Below are 17,682 nucleotides of genomic sequence, written 5' to 3'. Positions count from 1 at the left end.
TCCGTTTAGAGAGAGCTCCTTTCCTTTAATGTTTAACTGTAGGCCCACTCACTGCTTGCATCTAATAATCATTTAAAAATAAAGCGCAACGAATAACTATATTTTACATTTAACTGTTAACCAGGGAGACAGAACAGGACGTCTAATTTATTAATGACGTTTTCAATTCATTGTTCGACAAATACTCTAGGGAAAAGGGGATGGGATTGCAATATGGAAATCGTAAATTACTTTTTAACATATGGTCCGAATGATTTGTTAAAAAGTTTGATTGAACGTGAATCAGATACAGAGAAAACAAAAGCATTCACAAAATGCAACAAAAGAAACAAAATATATTGATGTGGTCCTCTACATACCACGAATTTTCAATGAAATACACCAACGCACCAAATCAAAACAATAATGTTGGGTGGTTAGGAAACCAAGGGGAACAGGAATTAGGAATCTAGCATTCGTACACTCGCTCATACCACAGCACATCGAATTAAACACTGCATTATTAGTACCAAAACTAGAACAAAACAAAATGGGTACTCAGTAGAGAGTAACTTGGCTAGAGATGCGAGAAACAAGGCGGGATGATCAACACGTGGTAGCATATGGCACGTGGTACAACCTAACTATTCTGTGTGCTACTGTATCTGCTCCGTCGACCAGGCTAGACCTCTCTGGCTTTCTACGTCACTAAAGCTATTGGCAAAACTGGAGATGCAGACGAAACTACGTTAGCAGACAGCTACTATCTACTCTCACTAAAACTTACATTCACTCCTTTCAGTTACGCACATCAGGATTAAATGATGGAACAGGGATCTGGGGGTGGTTCAGGGCCCTCTTATTTGTAACATAATAAAGAAAAGACATATCCATGTAAACGACACACTTCCTTCTGAGAGACTAGTGACACACAAGAAACAGATACCATTTATAGATCTCTCTCTCTCTCTCTCTCTCTCTCTCTCTCTCTGTATCTATCTATCTCTATCTCTATCTATCTCGATATATATAGTATCTGGTGGAGCACTCTTGGTATGATAGAACAATGTGCTAACATCAAGTTCTGTTTCCGTTCTGTTCCACGTCATGGGCATCAACCGTGTAATAGTCGCTTCGACAGGCGCACGGGAAAATTTGTTGAGCCTCCTGCCACATCACCACGACTGCAGAAAGCAAAACGGGCGAGAACTATGGAGAAAACAATCGTGTTTTGTTTTTTCAAGATGTAAACGATGTTCCTTGAACGATACCACAAAAACCAGCTTCATTTATTTCGAGTGTTAAAACGGTTGCCTGAGGGACTGCCGAAGAAGTAGCCTGCGTTGTGCCAATGAAAGATTTTACTCCCGCATCATAACATCGCTGCCGACCACATGGCGTTGAGTATCAGGCAGCTTTTGAATAAAGGAAAATAACAGTTTCACACACACCTTACTCACCTGCCTTGGCTCCCATTTGATTTCTTCCAGTACTCCATAATGGAGACGTTTTGAGTACACAGAAGAGGTGAGACAAAAATTGCTGGATGCATTATGTGGTGTAGTTTCAAACAATTTTAAAAACTGTTCCATCATTGGTTGAAACTTCGGACCAATTGTGTAAGTAGTAATGGACATAAATTTGAAAGTGTTGCAGTTTTGTAAATATTCTATTAAATACAGATACGTAAAATGAGTAATCTCTCAAACGAACCGAGCGAGGTGGAGCAGTGGTTAGCACACTGAACTCGCGTTCGGTGGGACGGCCGGCCGCGGTGGTCTAGCGGTTCTAGGCGCGCAGTCCGGAACCGCGCGACTGCTACGGTCGCAGGTTCGAATCCTGCCTCGGGCATGGATGTGTGTGATGTCCTTAGGTTAGTTAGGTTTAAGTAGTTCTAAGTTCTAGGGGACTGATGACCTCAGAAGTTAAGTTCCATAGTGCTCAGAGCCATTTGAATTTTTTTCGGTGGGACGACGGTTCAAACCTGCATCCGGGCATCCTGAGTTAGGTTTTCTGTAAAGTTTTATAAAGTTTGGTTTGTGGGGCGCTCAACTGCGCGGTCATCAGCGCCCATACAAAGTCCCAATTTTTGCACAGTGCAGTTTTTTTACACAGGCCAATCTAGCCATTGTCACGAATGATGATGATGATGATGAAATGATGAGGACAACACAAACACCCAGTTCCAGGGCAGAGAAAATCCCCAACCCGGCCGGAAATCGAACCCGGAACCCCGTGATCCAGAGACAGTAACAGTACCCACTAGACCACGAGCTGCGGACTAGGTTTTCCGTGATTTTCCTAAATCGCTTCAAGCAAATACCGAGAGGGTTCCTTTGAGAGGGCGAGGCCGACTTTCTCTCCCATCCTTCCTTAATCTGATGGGACCGATGGCCTCGCTGTTTGGTCCGCTTTCCCAGAAATCAACCAACCAACCCTCATACGTCAGCAAATGATCAATGTTGCGCGGCAGTCCATGCTATTACTGCCGGACCTTCTCTCTCTCTCTGCACTTCCAGTCCCACGTTTAAAAGCGGGCAGTATGGATTTAGATACAGGATCTCAGAGATGGAGAAGTAAACGTATAAAAACCAAAACGAATTCCAAACAGCACAAGTGCTGGAAAAAAGTAAATGGATGATAAGACTCTCTATGGTAAGACTGTCGAACTAAAAAACTGACAAGGGTCAAATAAACAAGATTCAAGTTTAGGCGAGCCGCAAAAGAAAGGCACTTCAAGTGCACTTTTCATAGAAGTGTAAATTTGTTTAGAAAGATTGTAGTACAAAGCACAAGAACAACAATGATATTAACGTTTTCTTCCTGACATTTGCCATTTCTTTTCTGCTATTGTCTTCTGTATATCGCGACAAAATTTGTTTGCAGTAATTTCCTTCAGAACTGCCACAAGGTGAATGTCTGAAATTCTGGTTCAAATGGCTCTAAGCACTATGGGATTTAACATCAGTCCCCTACACTTAGAACTACTTAAACCTAACCAACCTAAGGACATCACACACATCCATGCCCGAGGCAGAATTCGAACCTGCGACCGTAGCAGCAGCGTGGTTCCGGACTAAAGCGCCTAGAACCGCTCGGCCTGAAATTTTGGATCTGACAGGAGATTTACTTCAATTCATAACTGAAAATAGCCACTCACATTGATAAGTACTTCCAAATATGGATATAACTTCATATGCAAATTTTCAAGTATTTTTAATCCTGGAGGCAAACATTTGTAAAATTCAGGTAGACCATCTTCATTAAATATTGTCTTCAAATCTGAACTGCACTGGATCTTAACTACTTCAACTTGAGTTTGATTAGATACTGATTCTGTATTTAGCGTGTAAATCGAAGAGAACAAAGAAATTTCGTTTTCCAGAAATTTAAAATCTTGATTCAAACTCATTTCAGAGGCTCAAGATTTTTCTGTGTGTTTTGTGTGCTGTTGTTTGAGCTGATCAAGATTTGTACAATTTTCATGACAGAAGTGAGTTAAATCTTCATTTCTCTACTGCTTTTCCCATAAAACTAGCTGATGTGTGAATGCTTTAACGTGACCCACATGATCGTAATGCATATTTTCCTTGATGTTTCAGATTCAAATCATATAAGTGTTTTGTTATGTCAGCCATGAAAAAAAGTCTTCCAACCGTATTTTGTCAAAAATAGTCTTGTACCATGATTTTTACTTCTTGATGCCTGGCATGTTTCCTCTTTCAAATCCCAGAATTGTTTAAAAACCATTGCGCATTGCATCCACTGTACGTTGGTATAGCGTGAGGAACCAGATTGATCGGTGTTTACTTCGTGCAGGAAAGCAGAGAGCTGATACTGAGGTGAACCTCGACATCGATGATTTTTTTGATAGGTTTTACCACATATTCGAAATTCATTAACTTTGCATACAATACTTCTCTATACATAAGGCGAGACATATGACGAATGTTGGATTCATCGTACATTCCGATTCCTTTTTTCAGTGATGCAACGAAACTTTGCAGTTATTGGAGGGGTAGCATCTGTAGCTATAGAACTTAATTCTGACAGGGGCAGTCCGCGCTTTTTCAGGGGTCAAAAACACATTTAAATATTTTTTTCTGTACAACTGTTTTGCACCGGAACTGGTTCTAATAACTCTCCCTAAAAATGTTTAAATTCAACTCACGAGCAAGAAAAAGCACAGCTATCTGAGTTACACTGTTAATGGCCGTACTCAAATGACAGGTAATGGGAAATGCTATGAAACTTTTGCGCTGATCTGGATACTTCAACGGTCTGCTAAATCAGTAACTCTTCCCGCAACCACTCGTATATTTAAAAACAAAGAGATTGCTAGAAAAGTATTCACATTTCCAGTATAAACAATTTCTGCAATTTTTATCAAATGTTCTTTTATGAACTCGCCTCCAGTAAAAGGTTACGAATATTTTCGATCAACTCCGACAAGCCGTAGCTTGTGTCCAAAACGCTTCACTTTTTTACGTAGCTGGTTTAAACACTAAGTGTTGTTTCTTCAACCTCCACTTGAGCTGTTTAAGCTTTTCTTGTTTAATTTGTCCTTAGTAATTATTACAGGTTGAATTATATTGTTCATATTGACGACTAATATTGTATAATTTGGCACACTAATAGCATGAATGCATACCTAGCTGGTCGTGTCATTATTTATTTCGCAGAGCGAGGTAGCGCACTGATTAGCACGGTGGAATCGCATTCGGGAGAACCGTGGTTCAAACCTGCGTCCGGCCGTCCTGATTTACGTTCTTCGTCTCACTTACGGCAAATGCGGGTATGGTTCCTTTGAAAGAGCACGACCGATTTTCTTTTCCATCCTTCCCTAACCAGAGGTTGTGCTCCGTTTTTAATTACCTCGTTGTCGACGTGACGTTAAATAGCAATCTCCTGGTCCTCATCCTATTATTTTTTCACAGGAAAAGTACTCAAATTTCCACTTTTCTTGGAAATTCCGATGATCGTCTGCAATTCTTCGTTTATATTTATTAGCACTTGGTTCGATAGACACATGCTGAATACAAAGTGCTAAAATAAATAACTAATCGTTAATATTGTTAAAATAATGGAACTTTTTGATAAAAATTAATATGTTTCTGGAACATAATCTTACCAGACACTAGTGAATAATTGTGCAATTTGGTAACAGTTTTCCGCAAGCGAAATATAACCTCTTTTCAGCCACCAAAGATCATTACGTGTTGATAAGCTGTGTTGCATCAGGCGGGCGAGGAGGAAGTAAGTCTGAGCTGCTGCGGGGTGCACGAGGCTGAGTGAGGGCAATACTTTCCTCTGTATCCTGCGTTGCTATCAGCCCAAACACCAAGCCAGTCAGCAGCTATAGTGCAAACGGCACACGGAAGTAACAACGTTTCGTGATAGCATACTGTGGGGAGTTCACGTTCAAACGTATTACTTACCTGTAGTAATGAACATGACTCCGATAGGCCAGAAACAGCTGAAATTGCTTCACTGCTAATTGCTTTATTCATTAATACTGCACAGCCGTTCAGCGAGTAGCTACAAACCACAACAGTTTTAACGCTACTGTTGTCACCAGTGGAAAACATCTTGACAACGAAGACTATCTGTTTGTACCGATATGTGTCGAGAAAAGCGACACACCTAGAACGACACATTGTATTGACAAAGACTTTATTCGAGATCAATCTGTTGTTTGTGTTTGGACGCACTGCAGTGAGAAAGCAGTCTGCAAAACACCTGAGTGTAATCTCCTTTTACAAGCTTTGGGTCTGTCTTGTGGTAGTCATCTACCAAAATATTCACTGCTAACCAGGTTTTGAACCCCGGCACGTAAGGTAACACGATATTCACAAACTAGTGTGGCGGACATCAGAAATAACCTGTAAGGGCCGGATGCGGTCCGTGGCCCTCTAATTTGACGCCCGTGTTCTACAGGATTGTCGGAAGGAAGGAAGGGAGGAAGATTGGGATTGAGAGCCCGTCGATGACGAGTTCGTTTGAGAGGGAGCACAAGTTAGAATTTGGAAGGAAATCAATTTTGCCCTGCTGAAGGAAATCAAATGTGTCCTTTTCACCTTAGGCGATTTAGGGAAATCACGGAGAACTGAAAGTAGATGGCTCGTCGGGAATCTGAACCGCTTTCCTTTCGAATATGCGTCCATTCTCTTACCATTGTGCCATCTTGCTAGGTACTATTATCCAAGTGTCGTGAAGACTGTTTGGAAATGAGGAGGTGACCTGGCTGGTCCTTTCCACGCGAATCGCCGTACCTTTACGTGGATCAGCGATACATCAATGTGAGTTCGTAGTTAGTGGTTGTAGTAAAGAGTTGGAATGTCTTACATTTCATTGTGACATTGGCTGTAATTGTTGGAGGCTCCCATGCTTGTCTACTTTGTGGCGTACGTTCAGAGCGAAAGCTGAATCGTAATATTTCAGTAGCTTTAGTCAGTTTAGTGTCTGCTATTTCATTCGGTCCCTGTTTATTGTGTGCTCAGTGTGAGCAAGGACGATAGATAGCAATTAAATTGTATTGACTCCGGGAAATTACTGGAGCAAAATAGGTGAACATAAGATTCGCGGAAGGAAGTATCGAAACGTGAAACGTCTGTGGTTGTGAAATAGGTGAAAAGTGCACAAGTTTAAACTTTACAGGGGACAATTGTTCCAAGCGTTTGCAATTAAGGAGACAGTTAAATTTATTGCATCTGAAACTGATCAAAGGAATGCAAATAATGTCTTAGTTAGTGAACCATATTCAGCAGTGTTAGCTTTCAGCTGGATTTTTAAGTGAAGATCCATTCATTACCAACAGTAACGAAAACAAAACAGGAGCAGCGACTTGTGAAAGACACTAAGTATGTCTTTGAAAATGTTCTACAAAATTACAGATACTAACGAAGTTTCATCTGAAAGGAGTCTTATGAGAGGAATTAGTCACACGAGGCAGAATGAGTTATTTGCTCTACAAGTCAAGACTCACTTTCTGCTCAGACTGAAGTCAGTCTGAGGTACGTCTTAGTTACAAATCTTATTAATGGCAGAGCAATTAAGCACCAGATATCTGACACACACCAAGTTTGACACAAGGAGTTTCTAGCCATGTGCCACAGGCGGTTATCCTGCTGGAATGTGTCATTGCCATCAGGAAGACATCAAGCTTAAAGTAATGCAGGGAGTATGCAATAATGTTCACGTGGTCCACAGTTGTCACTGTGCCTTCGATTACTACCGCAGGACCCATGGAGATGCAAGTGAATGCCCCTCATATTATAGTACTGCCGCCATATACTCGTGTGCTTGAGGCCATGCATGTATTGAGCACCCTAAATTGGTTAAGTCTTTCGCCTGAGGGATAGCGTAACTGGGTACGACCATGTTCCTGATGGAAAGTGTTTCATCTGACCAGGCAACAGTTTTCTGTTTGTCCACAGTCCAGTCTCGACTGTCCTGCGCCCACTGCAGTCGAAATCGACGATGTCATTGGGTCAATACGGTGTAGCGTATCGACCGTATTTGATCAGAAAGTACGCCAAAGTGGAAGAGATTTGCAAGAGAGCCAGTCACAGGCAGACAAGTGTGTTATGCGTTGCGAAGCAAAACTCAGCCGACAGGTGTTGCAAAGCAGAGCCAGCTGGACACAGTATACCAACGGCTGTCGCTGCAATGCACTAGCAGAAGGACGGAAGCCATTCCTCACTTGCCACCATGGAATTGTTTAGAGTACATGCCTTAAGCCTTAAACGAACATAGAATGGAGTGTATAAATGCTCAGCCCTTTGTGTACTGAAATATTCTCGTCTCAGCCTCACAGTCTACACCACGAGTCTGTGACGCTTGGAGCGATATCCTAGAATGCAGTACGGGATCCTCTCTTGGACCACAGAACAGGGCAGCCTGACCTGAGCCACGAGAGATCGACTTCCAGAGCAGAGAGCCGCCTGCTCGCTGGAAGGAGGTCACGGCCGCCTCCACAATACTGTCACCTGCTCTGCCACACCGTCTTCAAGGTCGCAGCCAGAGGCGTCGCTGACAGCGGCACACTCAGCCACACTCGGCCACACTCTTTGCGCTGTCAGCAGTGCTGGACGTCTATTGTTTCGCACGAGAGGCAACTGGACACCTCCACCAAGCTGTTCCTGATGTACTATAGCCAAAGGCCGGAATAAAGAAGTCAGTTAAACAAATCTACTGTCGTCCTGACCTCTCATTTCACACTCCATGGATGACAATAAATGTGTCATCTAACAATGGTATCAGGTAGTGGGTCAGCACTGCACTCTGTTGTCAGATCTACCACTGGTCTCTACTTATCTTGCTTTAACAGTGACAACCACCCTTTCGTTAAAGTAGGTTGTGTTAGTGGACTTTCCCATTTGCAGCCCTCATCGTCATTAGAATGGTTTCCTATTCACTTCTGCTCCGCTTATAAACTCTCCTTACCGCATCAAACGTCCGCAATGTCGCATATGACATTCACTCTCGCATCAAGCTGTGTTCATATTTTTTATTTTCTTTTTTTTGGGGGGGGGGGGCTGCTTCAATGTAGTTTTCCACGGCTCTATCGGTCACTCACTCAGTTTTCACTGGACAAAGACTGCTATCTCCCCCCCCCCCCCTCCCAAACAGCAGCAAATGGGAGAACTACTGTGTGATAAGGAATAAAGTGGCACAATGGTTTGCACACTACATTCAGTTTCAGTGGGACATCTGTTCAAATCCTCATCTCCCCTTACAGATTTCCGTAAATCACTTAATGTAACTTGGCTGTGAAAGCCTGGAAAACTGTTAACAATTTTCATAAAGCTTACACAGCTCTAATTAAAAAACGCGATCTCTTAGCAGGATGAAAATTGTAGGACAATAGCAGTGTTTCTTGCTGAATATTTTGATATACACTTAATTACAGTAGTTCTCATATTGGCTTTATTTTATTTATTGGTCCTTATCTGGAATCAAACTAAATACGCATTAACAACATGTCTATCTAAAATGTAAACTACAGTCATGTCATGTCATTTCTACATCATATGTAGAAATATCTACATATGATAATAAAAATGTTGGCTGCTTTTTTAATTATTAATCAGTTTGTGTTTTTCTTCCTGTTAATAGTAAGTACTTCATTGTCTGTAGTCTCCTTTCATCCACATAGTATCCTGAAACATCTCAAAAAATTTCAGGACTCTAGCTCAGATAGATCCTTCGTGCATAATATAAACGTGGCCGAAAATTTAATTCTCAGGAAAGCCAGATCAAAATTATTCATGATCTATGTCTCACCTGTGTTGTTCCTGATACATTCCAGCTGCATAATCTTCTCTCTTCCTTTTCGTATTTTCCTTGTTATTCTGTTTCTTTAGTTGCCTCAGGGATCCACTTTGCAACCTCGCCCACTTTCATGGAATCAATTGCCACCAGTGACTGTCTCATATTGAACACTGAATATACCATTCCTAGTAACTATATAAATACCTACCTGCAAACTGCCCCGTTATTAAAACAAGCTGCAGCATCCAACACATCTAAACTCATAGTTTTGAGTCCAACAAACACTAGTTTTGGCTGGTCTTCCATATAAAATGGTTGAAACATATGTTCGCATTTTGCGTCTTCCCATGTAAGCACCACGACAACAGTTTACTATTATATAGGTCACTGTATATGGGCTTAATTGCATCTCACACTGAAAAAGACAGGGAGTGGTGGTAAACGCAAATTACAACAGTTTCAAGTACTTTCCTGCTTCCACACGATCCCACTGCCACAAAACCAGTGCTGTGGAGTGTCATCTATAGTAGCTTCATGGAAGAAGGTTGCGCATATTGTTCTCCTCATGGTCTCTATATCACCTCGGTGCATCTTGGTTCCTTCTTATGGCTAAACCGTAATAGGGTTTTAGCAAACTGCGGAAAAATTTATAAGCAAAGCAATGATCGAAAACCAAAGATATACAAAGGAAAACTTACGAGCACCAAAAAGCGTATCTTCTAACAGGACTGCCAACTCGAGAAACAATTGTATGATATATATCCAACGACAGTCTAATGACGACGTTAGTAGAAAAATGGGTGTGGCCGCACACCGAGGGATCGTTAAATTCATTTTTAAATAACGTCCAATTTAATTCTTTTAATTATCAGTTTGTTTAAAGTACTTTAAACTTCGATTTAAGATGAAAAACGAAACGTCACCTTTTGAAGCGAATTCACAAGTAAGTGGCCTTGAGGCAAGCACTGGGATGGTTCCTTTGAAAGGGCACTGTCGATTTCCTTCCCCAGCCATCCGTAATCCGTACACGCTCTGTCTCTAGTAACATCATCGTTGACGGGACGTTAACCATAACAGTCCTTCTTTCCTTACTGTGTAATGCCAAACCACTGGAGCCACTAGATAAACCTCTTGCGCTTTTTTTGTAGAAAACCTCTCTGTCTCATCCGCCTCGTACTCGGAATATGGCTATGCATCAAAATCCAGCCTGTTACATTGCAGTAAGCGATCACTCTTGATAAACGGCCTCGTATCTAATCCATTAATATGTTCCGTATGCTGATTAAAGGGCGTATACGTGTGAGTAAAGATGACCAGGCCATTTTCTACAGGCGATCCATTGCAATTTTTCAAAATGACGTCATCACTCTTTGTCACAAGAAGCCTGCATACAGACATTTACATATCTGTGTTGTGTAGTATGGTGCCAATTTTTTGGTTATTTTCCTTTGTTATATTATTATTGTCTGTACTATAGCAGTTGCCTCATTCTCCAAAACAGATTGTATTGTAAAATTGAAGTATTTTATGACAGCGATGGATCCTTCGGTCAATACTTGTGGGGACAATTTCATGATTAACAATGAAAAAATATATAATTTTTTGTCCTACAATATTTATTTATTTTGTACACCGATTGTGTGCCTACAAGGTTATTATCAAACAATGAATTACTAGTATTGTCAAATTTATTAAGAAATTGTAAAACTACACCGCGAAAGATAATGATTGCAATGTGAGTTCGCAGAGTAAATACTGTCTTTGACACTCAAATCGTGTTCTGGTGAGAAACATTGAAACTAAAAAACTCCGTCCGAACAGGCTTTGAAAGCCCAACGGGACCGACCGGCCGCCGTGTCATCCTCAGCCCAGAGGCGTCACTGATGGCTGATACGGAAGGCCATGTGGTCAGCACACCGCTCTGTCGACCATTACAACGACAATGAAATAAATACAAAATAGAATGAGAGAGTAATGTGAAGAAGCCAACGTCAGAAGAGTAGCAAAATTTCAGTGGAACTATTAAACAGGATCAGTCTTAACCCTTAGTTGTAATACTCACTCAGTGAGTTTGTGTTTTATTAACTGTTTTTCGTAGTCTTAAACAGTCTACAATTAATCGTACTTTAGAGACATAAACTGAAAATGAATTGCTATTCTGTGTGAAGACAGAAAAATAAAGACAACGTAGTCCACAAATTGCCGCCACCAGCCTACTTGTTATGTGAGAGCCCTCCTGAAGGCTTCAGGTTGGCCCACATGCCACCAGTAGCCGGCTGCTTCTGTTATAAGCACCAACTACATCTACTTCTACTGTTAGTAGTAACAAGAATAACTGGCAGTTCGATATATAGCCCTGCGTGATCACTTGTCAAACACTCCGTCTTATTTTCTAAACAATCGAAAAATTCATTAAAAATGCTACTTCTCCTTATGAGCATGCTCTGCTACCTGTAGCTCTCGCTGTAGCTGGAGGACGCAGCGGCTGCAGAAGGCCGACATGGCGTGGTTTACGTAGGCGAAGGTAGCGTCCTCCGGCGTTGCTCCAAGTACCACTTCACTAATTACATCATCATTCATACCTTCACTTTCTCTTAAGCTAGACCTGCAGTATGCTCGTCACCCGTATTGCGTATCACGTCGATGTATGAAGGGCTCCACTGTATCTTAAGGACAGTTGATTTCTTTCTCCAGTCCGAGACTGAGATCCGTCCATGATGACCTCGCGATCGACAGGACGTTACACGATTTTTCAACTATTTATTCTCTCCTACAACAAAGAGCAGAGCGGGCTTTTTTAAGGTCAGGCCCATTACAGAGTCGCGTTTCTTTTCTGGACTCTTTACAATCAATTATCACGCTGACAATGGGGTTCCCAAATGGGAATGAGAGGGAAATACCAGTTTCAGCATTTGCCTCATAACCAAGGATAACGTCCTGAACAGCTTAACCGGAACTTAGGTATTGGAACGTGTGTGTAAGTGTGAACGTGTACTTGTATGTGCGGAGACCAAGTCTGGATAGTTCAGCTGTCTAAGGCAAGTTTTTTCCAGTTGACGCCACTTCGGCGACCTGCACATCGATGAATGATGACACCCAATCTCCGAACAGAGAAACTCTCAGCCGGGAATCGAACCGGGACACTAGGATACAGAGGCAGCAATGCTAAGCATTGGACTACGAGCTGCCGACAGCATCATAGGACTCTCCGTTAAACACTTTTATCTCTATGCAGCTAGATTAAAGACAGTGGATTGCCAAACTCTAAAGAAAATAAAAACAGTCACAGCGTTCCATATCCTCCTATTCCTCCTTCATTCGTATTCCTACCACCTCCCCTGTTGCACTCCTAAAATTTTATTGTCTTATTTCTAGGAGTCTTTCCACGAAACTGAAAGGCACATTTCATTTATTTTGTCAGTTATTATAGATTTTTCACATAACCGTTATAGATCTCAAGCTCTGTATAAGAGATCTTGATTTAGCTATCCAGATCTAAATCGTCCATTGAATATTATAAAACAGTAACACATAGTAGCATACTCTGTCGCCAAAACAACCAAGATACACATGAAAATTATTCACGTTTCGTTTAAAAGTAACTGATGTTCGCCGTAAAAGATGAGTCTGCAGTGAGTTCTAAGAAGAACGCGACGAGCAAGACCTTTTTGTTTTAATACAGCAAGAACAACCTCCAGATATTAAAATGCCCAAAGCATTCAAAGATTTAACAACCCTTGCTCAGAAGGTATTAAACGTCTGTAGTGTTGGCAAAAGAGCCAACACCGTGTTACGAGAGGAGGCCGAAATGCACGCGTTTTAGCTCACGCCGGCTGGCGTGAGGAGGGAAAAACTATACTGACGTGAGGTCTGGAACATGACAAGGAATTAGAATTCAGAAAGCGGACGTAATTAGTTTCATACTTAATTTTAATCCATTAATGATGAACGTCACTCTTGACGGTACATGATTCACAATATTATCTGTTCAGAATAGTAACTGAATATGGCGCCTTGCTAGGTCGTAGCAAGTGACGTATCTGAAGCCTATGCTAAACTATCGTCTCGGCAAATGAGAGTGTATGTAGTCAGTGAACCATCGCTACCAAAGTCGGCTGTACAACTGGGGCGAGGGCTAGGGAGTCTCTCTAGATTAGACCTGTCGTGTGGCGGCGCTCGGTCTGCAATCACTGATAGTGGCGACACGCGGCTCCGACGTATACTAACGGACCGCGGCCGATTTAAAGGCTACCACCTAGCAAGTGTGGTGTCTGGCGGTGACACCACAAAGTCCATCATATTCAGTCTAAAAAAACACTTTCCACATCTGCACGAGATAACACTGAAATAACTCCAAGACCATTGTCGTAAAAATTTGCAAATGAAACGAAATTCCTACGTCACACGCACTAAAGACTCAAAGAACGATCAACGAAACTCGCAGAAGTAAATCGCATCCTTTGCCTAGGTGCTGACACCGAGGCTGCATCAAAACACTCCACAATCCACCAGGCAATCAGACAGCGCCTCCCTATTACATGTGAATTGAAGAACAGTGCTTCCAGACCCGTAGTTCGTAGACCCGTAGTTTATATTCTAGGCCATTTGCGAGTTCCTATCCGAGCTCAATAATCATTCGAACATTCTGTAAGAGCGGCAAAGAGTCTAAATAACCCGTTGAACTACATGTGTTTTCTTTCAACTGGTGTAATCGGGCCTTCACAAACACTAAACATTCTAATAAATTACGAGAGCTGGAACTTTAATAGTGGCAACTATTTATTTACAGCTCATACAAAATAGATACGTGTTCCAAAGTTTTACTGACCTCCAAAGTAGTCACCAGCATTCTGTATAACCCGTTGCCAGCGATGTGGAAGTCGTAGGATACTCTTAGCAGTGCCAGTTGTGTTGACAGTTCGAGCGGCGCGGTCTATTGCCCGAAGAATTTGTAACAGTTCTGAAGCGAATGCCGTAAAGTGTTTCCTTCAGTTTATAAATTGAGTTGAGCTCACGAGGGCTTAACTCAGGGGAATGCAGTAGGCGGTATAGCACTTAACAGCCCCATCTGTCAAACAAATCAGTAACAGCTTGCACTGTACGTGCTTGAGCATTGCCCTGCAAAATGATGGTCAGCTCCTGCAGAAAGTGTCATCACTTCTGTCCCTACGCTGTTCATTTTTGGAACACAACATACGACCAGCTTGGAGACAGAAGTGATGACACTTTCTGCAGGACCTGACTATCAGTGGACAGTGTAGTTATACTACACTCCTGGAAATTGAAATAAGAACACCGTGAATTCATTGTCCCAGGAAGGGGAAACTTTATTGACACATTCCTGGGGTCAGATACATCACATGATCACACTGACAGAACCGCAGGCACATAGACACAGGCAACAGAGCATGCACAATGTCGGCACTAGTACAGTGTATATCCACCTTTCGCAGCAATGCAGGCTGCTATTCTCCCATGGAGACGATTGTAGAGATGCTGAATGTAGTCCTGTGGAACGGCTTGCCATGCCATTTCCACCTGGCGCCTCAGTTGGACCAGCGTTCGTGCTGGACGTGCAGACCGCGTGAGACGACGCTTCATCCAGTCCCAAACATGCTCAATGGGGGACAGATCCGGAGATCTTGCTGGCCAGGGTAGTTGACTTACACCTTCTAGAGCACGTTGGGTGGCACGGGATACATGCGGACGTGCATTGTCCTGTTGGAACAGCAAGTTCCCTTGCCGGTCTAGGAATGGTAGAACGATGGGTTCGATGGCGGTTTGGATGTACCGTGCACTATTCAGTGTCCCTTCGACGATCACCAGTGGTGTACGGCCAGTGTAGGAGATCGCTCCCCACACCATGATGCCGGGTGTTGGCCCTGTGTGCCTCGGTCGTATGCAGTCCTGATTGTGGCGCTTACCTGCACGGCGCCAAACACGCATACGACCATCATTGGCACCAAGGCAGAAGCGACTCTCATCGCTGAAGACGACACGTCTCCATCCGTCCCTCCATTCACGCCTGTCGCGACACCACTGGAGGCGGGCTGCACGATGTTGGGGCGTGAGCGGAAGACGGCCTAACGGTGTGCGGGACCGTAGCCCAGCTTCATGGAGACGGTTGCGAATGGTCCTCGCCGATACCCCAGGAGCAACAGTGTCCCTAATTTGCTGGGAAGTGGCGGTGCGGTCCGCTACGGCACTGCGTAGGATCCTACGGTCTTGGCGTGCATCCGTGCGTCGCTGCGGTCCGGTCCCAGGTCGACGGGCACGTGCACCTTCCGCCGACCACTGGCGACAACATCGATGTACTGTGGAGACCTCACGCCCCACGTGTTGAGCAATTCGGCGGTACGTCCACCCGGCATCCCGCATGCCCACTATACGCCGTCGCTCAAAGTCCATCAACTGCACATACGGTTCACGTCCACGCTGTCGCGGCATGCTACCAGTGTTAAAGACTGCGATGGAGCTCCGTATGCCACGGCAAACTGGCTGACACTGACGGCGACGGTGCACAAATGCTGCGCAGCTAGCGCCATTCGACGGCCAACACCGCGGTTCCTGGTGTGTCCGCTGTGCCGTGCGTGTGATCATTGCTTGTACAGCCCTCTCGCAGTGTCCGGAGCAAGTATGGTGGGTCTGACACACCGGTGTCAATGTGTTCTTTTTTCCATTTCCAGGAGTGTATTTTAGAAATTCGAAACGTTGTGAACTGAAATTTGCTACCACTTGTTCCCAAAAGTTACAGCACTTCTATTTCTTCAGTTAGAAACTTGCTAAAAGTGACACCAATGTTTAAATGAGCTAAGTAGTGAAAAGGAACGTTTCACGTGGAGATCGCAACACAGCATTCCAAGACCATGTGTAAGTACAGCCTATCGCAGTCTTACGGCGTTTGAGAAACGTCGAACCATTGGTATGAGGGACGTGAGAGCATCATGCCCAGAGATGACACAGACAGTCGGCTGTAATGCAGTGACTTGGTGGCGAGACGGACCCAGGACAACAGTGTCGCGACAACAGTAGGCACCGGTCATTACTGGATGAGGCAACGATAATCTCGTAGGGTTGTTCAACTGGCTATGGTTAATAGAAGGATGACAACAGTAGAATTCTGGCCAGAGGTTACAGGACGAGTGACGTGGCAAACTGTCGAGAACAGAGGACTGGAAACCCGATCGACATCTCGAGTTGACATGTGTCGTTTTCTACTAACACCATACCACAGAAAACTGATATTTGCATGGTGTAAAGCTGCAGTTAATATGACACCGATTTGAGTGACAGACATTGTGTGGATGAGACCAAAGGATGGATTTGGTAGTTATTGAAGGTCGGCTGAAATCTCAAAAGCATGTGGCAGGAATGATAAACTTTGCTGTCATACCTTTCATGGCATTTTCCAGTGGGATAATGTAAACACCCACACTGCAGTTTACACTACATACAACTCGAGAAACGCAAGAACCCTTGACTAGCCGGCTTGAGCGTCTGATTTGTCACCCATAGAACATCTCTGCGATGCGATGGGAAGACGTACTTTCACACCTGTCTCCAACTGACAATCTACGTGATGTGGAGTATGTATCTGAAATGGTAACCAGACGCAAAGTTCCTTAATCAAAACACACACTGGTGCTGTGCTATGGAGACGGTGCGTTAATGGATCCTGATATGCTAGAGAGAGACTGCTGAACCCACTGAGATACTGGACGAGGTTGCAAAGGAAGTGGCTGCGGTGATTTCGTACCACGTGGCTCAGTGTTGCTGGTTTTTGGCCATAGCAGGACGTAGCCGCACGCGCCGAGTAAAAAGGTGACACCTCCACCCGAGCGACATTCCGACGCTTTCCCCAAAGCAGTGAACAGACGAACAGTGACGAGCTACACAGAAAGGAGCTGTACTGGCGCTCCTCTGGGCTTTCATGGCCTCTGTGTCACTGCTCTTCAATGAGCTTCCCATCCCGTAAAATACGCCCGTTCTCAACTGCGGGGACAAGCAGAGGCCAAGGTCTACGTGCTGGCACGTAGAGAACTGTCTGCGACTTCTGCTGACAGAGGTAACACGTTCTGCCTCAGCTCTAACCGTCGAAAAGCGGTCCTCACTTTCTCTGTATACCTCCACGAGGAAGAAAACGCTCCGTTTTGAAACTTGAAGAGTTTCTAACGATTGCCGCCATTCTGAGCAAATTCTCAACTTCTCTTAAAAATGACAGCTGCAGCAATCTTATTTCGTATTTTTGTTCCTCAGTACTTCAGGATTTCGTTTTTCTAGATTTCCAGAAGGCTTTTACAAAGTACCACACCTGCGGCTTGTTGTGAAATTGCGTGCTTATGAAATATAGTCTGAGTTATGTGACTGGATTTGTGATTTCCTGTCAGAGAGGCCACATTTCGTAGTAACTGACAGAAAGTCATCGAGTAA

The sequence above is a fragment of the Schistocerca cancellata genome, chromosome 1 (genome assembly GCF_023864275.1).
Source record: "Schistocerca cancellata isolate TAMUIC-IGC-003103 chromosome 1, iqSchCanc2.1, whole genome shotgun sequence".
Classification (NCBI taxonomy): Eukaryota; Metazoa; Arthropoda; class Insecta; order Orthoptera; family Acrididae; genus Schistocerca; species Schistocerca cancellata.
The sequence above is the reverse complement of the archived record's forward strand: the minus strand, read 5'-3'. Positions refer to the sequence as shown.